General features: G+C 41.6%; 1 long non-coding RNA gene across 1 annotated transcript; it reads left to right on the forward strand.

Annotated features, from left to right (window-relative positions):
- Positions 1-1295: 1295 nt before the first annotated feature.
- Positions 1296-4917, forward strand: LOC119367514. Its single transcript, XR_005176336.1, has 3 exons — positions 1296-1598; positions 3303-3417; positions 3506-4917. It is a non-coding gene; the product is annotated as an uncharacterized LOC119367514 (long non-coding RNA).

Below are 4917 nucleotides of genomic sequence, written 5' to 3' on the forward strand. Positions count from 1 at the left end.
CGCTCACTGTTCATCCCAGAGGCAGCATCGATCGGCTTCAGTTAGCAGCAGTAGCAAAGGAATCGCTCCATCAGGTTCAGTTAACAGCCATCGACCGATCGCTCGGGTTCAGTAACGCGTAGCCTGCAGTGCAATTGCTCGGGTTCAGTTAGAGCCCAACGCCTCGCTCGGGTTCAGTTAGAGCCAATGCCTCGCACACACGCGCGTACGTGTGCGAGAGAAACGCGCATCGCTCGACCTCCGACCTCCCACCGTAATCGGCAACTCCCCGGAATTTTCCTTCCCCTCGCTTCTACCACGGTTTTTTCCGTCATGGACGGCCCAAAGAATGTCATGCAGCTGCGTCTCCGGCCCGCCCAGGACGAAAAACCAATTTTCTGTCATGATTTTTTTTGTCATAGAAGTAGGAGCCCACCACATCTATGATGATACCGGGTTTTGTCACAATTACCGTCATAGAAGTGTCATATGTATGACAGAAAAATTTTTCGTTCGGCCCAAAATGTCACGGATGTGTCTTTTTTTTGTAGTGCACGTGTGCCGTCCAGGCTCTTTATCGTCTGTCAGTAGATGGCAAAGCCCTTTGCAGCTTTGCCGTCAGCCAGCAGGCGACAAAGATGCCTTTGTTGTAGCCTATTCAGCCGGACCTGTTGCCGTCTGCTGGCTGACGACAAAGATTTTTGCCGCCAGGCATCCATTCCTTTGCCGTCAGCCATGGCTGACGGCAAAGTGCGTAATTCCTGTAGTGCATATTTCACTAATTCTAAAATACAGATTTCACTCATTTCAGAAAATGGATTGCACTCGTTTCGAAAGGTGGGTTCACTTGCTTCAAAAACAGATTTCACTGATCAATATATATTAAAATGGGGATATGATTGAAATAACAAAACTCAAACTAGACGAAATATATTCAAGATTGGCCTTGTTTTAAAGATCTGTGCGCCAAAAGTTCAAATATATAAATAGTTTCAAAATTAAAATTTTGGTCTAAAATATATAAATGATTTAAATTAGCATAGGTAAAATAGAAATGTGGATTTGTTGTGTAAGAGAGGAGAAAGACTGCACATGTACTTTTGCTGCCACGCATGTGTCCTACACTACGTGAGTGAGAGGAGCATGCATGCATCTATCAAAGGTAGGCCCATGTAATAATTTTGATGGGGTTCGTTCACTGTATTTTGTCAGGTATAGATGTTGTATAGCAGAAACTGAAAATAAATGCGTGACGAATCTTCACGCACCCAATGGATGAAAAGAGCTTTGTGCGGCGACTACGCTCACTCCTCCCTCTCGCCCATGTCCCGCAAAACCGGCGGAAAGAAAAAATGAGCGCACATATGCCTCATCCAATCCGCCGTCGTGCCTCCCCACGACCTCGCACACCGCCGTTGGTGCTATGTCATCGCGTCCCCGCGCGGACCCAAATATTCGTCTCCCTCTCTTCTTTCATTTCCCCCTCTCCACTCCTCTGCAATCACATGCGCAGACGCCTCGCCGCCACGCTCCCTCTTCGACTCTTTTTTTTGAGATAGCTTACCAGGCTTGCTGCCTGGTCCCCCCCCTTCGACCCAATCTACTAGGAGCTCTGCCAGGTAACCGAGAGACATCCATCCCCTTTCCTCTCTCTCTCTCTTTGAATTGGACTCGATGCGTGCTTCCTCGTAATTGATTCATGTGCTGCTCATTTGGATCCAAGGATCTGCCTGGTGATGGGTTCGTGCGCAGGGTCGCTTTGATCTCAGGATTAATCTAGCGTTCGTGGATTTAGTTGTCTCATGGTTGTTGGTGAAGCAATCCAATCTGATTTTTCATGATTGACTTTACATGATCCTGTCATTTGACCTCTATGAGATTTAGATTACGGGAAACTGCAGACGATGATACATGATATTCCGTCATACCTCGTATGTGAAATGTCCAGAGAATGAACGGGGTTTTACTTGGTACGCTAGCTAATGTGTCATTTCTTTATCCTTTGTTGTTTCAGGATTATATTTGCCATAATTCAACCTCTGTTTCGTTGTCAAAAGTATGACAGTGGTTAACCCATGCCGTTTATTTTTGCTAGATGAACCTGTTTATTTATGACATGTGGCCTTTCCTGGTAAGGTTTTAAACTAATCATTTAGAGTGTTATTCACCCCCTCATCAATTTGTGTGATGTATAAACATGATTAGCCCAATAGCTCTCCTATGTTTATAGCAGGCAATATGCAAAATAATAAGTGTGGCAAAGACAATATGCGATCCATATGTTGGAAAATATATTATACTAATCAATTGGATTAGGAAACTTTGACACTTGGTGCTCTTCAACCTACACTCCAGCTAGATTAAATTAGCACACTAATTCAAATCTGTAATGTATAGACATCCCTCACTGCAGTCCCATCTAATGATCGAATTGGATTTATCAACCTTCAGTTAGTCGTACTATAAGATTTTTTTTCTTTTGTGAGAATATCGTAAGATTGTTTTAAGGAGGTGTTACGTTAAGAAATCAACATCTAAAATCAATTGTTCCTAGAATTTCAATATGCGATATGCACTAGATACTTATGTTCCTATCAGTGTTTTAAATAGTGGGCTATGCTAAATAGCGACGGACCTCCAAATCAGCTATAGCGGAGCTATAGCGGGCTATTTATACATGAGACTATTTAGCGGCACCCTGCTGAAAAGGTCATAGCGGGCTATAGCTGGCTATTTAAAACTATGGTTCCTATACATTTTATTTGAGCTGGGCATAAAAGGATTGTTGCACATCAGTTCCAGCCTTTTTTAGCTTCTGTTTGTCATCTAGATATTTAAGATGTTTGGTATGATGATCTCCCTCTACATTTGCTTGTTTAAGCAAACAAGAATTAAAATTTTACGGAATGCGAGAAAAATAATTTCTAATTGAATCTGTGATTCGGTGATTCTGTGAATGTGAAGGTGCATTCTTACAAATTGTCTGCGCATGTTAGTTTAGCCCCTGGCTGCATTATACACACAACATGTTTTGATACTTTTCATTACTACTCAATGTGTACGTGCAATGCACGTTAATTTAGAAGTATATTAAGTGCATCCGGATATTAAGTAGAATATTATTTGCGTGTTATTATGTGATTGGCACTATATTTGGCATGAGACTAACTACACGTTAAACATATTGAGCGCTCGACATTGAAGCAGTTTAGGTCGTTGGATTGACATGATTTGATGGCCGAGATTAATTGGATCTGCCCCTTTGGGTCTTTTTATATTGGTATAGATAAAGACATCTGACCTGATCATATTGCTATTTTCAGCTTTTGGATTTGCATACAATGCTGACACCACATGGACTCTGAACTCTAAAGGAAGTTGTGCTAACTGCTAGGCTTTCCCTGCTTTTCCAGCTTGTGTGTTTCATTGATGGATGAGGTATAAATCTATTCCTTAAGCGAGCAAATCAAAACACAAATGCAGGAGGTATCGACAACACTGACGACCGCTACATCATTCCATTTAGACCTGAAAGTAACATCAAAGGATGCCAGCGGCGGCAGAGATCAACAAGTTCTTCACCGTCGCAGAGAAGGTGGAGGTCGAATGTTTCACCGTCAAGTGCACACTTATCATTCTGCTACAGTCACTCGATCATCGTCAGGAACACCGCCACACTAAGAATTGTGCAGCTGCTCTACTTTCAGGTCCAAATTGGACATCACGTGAGGTGTTACGGTCAACACCAGCCAGTTCAAGGCAACCCTACAGGTGGTCGTCTGAGCGAGTGCTAACATGCTAATAGGAGCAGTTTCATCTCGAGCAGACTTGCACCGCAATAAGTACATGCTACTCTCAGCGACTGTTAACATGAAGTTGCACTCAGGCTCTGGCATAGACTACAGAGGTACTATCCGTAAGTATCACGGTTCATAGATTTATTTATATGAACAATACTGATCTCAAGGATAACAATCTAGATTCATCTATTACTTCTGCTAATCTGACTGTAACAACAGTCACTCCCATTCAAACTTTCTTTAGGGAAACTACAACATGCATTTTGCTCACCTCAACATTAAATTAAGGAGTGCAGAAGGTTCAGGGCTTATGCGGACTATTGAAATGTTATATTTGTGGACAATGGAGAAAAGCCTGAATTAGGCATCAGAGTAGAATTTACACTCGTTGGTACAGTGCGGCTTTTGGGCATCCTTAGAACGATAAGCCCAAATACGAAGATTAGACGCCACCTTAGATTTGTCTGGTTGTTAACTTGTGGTCATCAAACACATTTATATTATGCTCTGTCCATATGCTCTAGAGGAAACAAGCAATAATAGTGGACTGCAATTTCTGGGGTATCACGCCCATTTAAACTGACGGTGCAAGTTCAGGCCGACCTTCCTTTTTTCCTTCAGATCTTTCTGTTTTAAGAATTGTACTGTTATAATTATACCATTATATATTTATTTTAGATACATGTTCAAAGATTATTTTATTTCACCCAAAATACAAAGGACACGGGAAAATCACTATTTCTCTATTTCCTGAAATAAATGCCTGAATTTGTTTACCATGTTTTCTCTATTTCCTTCCTTACAGTAGTGTCTTCAATAGAACAAATAAAGTGTTGAGTAACTAAAAGGCCATTCCGATTCCGGTATGGTAAATATTTGATGGATGACAAAGGGTCCTGGGGGAGCTCGTTTGTGTTGACGATACTCAACATATTCTGTAAATATCCTCTGAATTCACCATCCATGAGCCGCAAGTCATGTTTTCTGGTGCTATAAGTATAAAAAAGGTTCATACTTTGTTTTATTATCCTTTTGTGGTGTTGGTACTATACCTTTTGGCCTAAGAAGGCTCTCTGAAACACTGAGACAAACAAAGCTAAACATTTGGAGTATGATTAAGCAGTCCAGTCAGCGTTAC

Source organism: Triticum dicoccoides, chromosome 2B (assembly GCF_002162155.2).
Source record: "Triticum dicoccoides isolate Atlit2015 ecotype Zavitan chromosome 2B, WEW_v2.0, whole genome shotgun sequence".
Lineage (NCBI taxonomy): Eukaryota > Viridiplantae > Streptophyta > Magnoliopsida > Poales > Poaceae > Triticum > Triticum dicoccoides.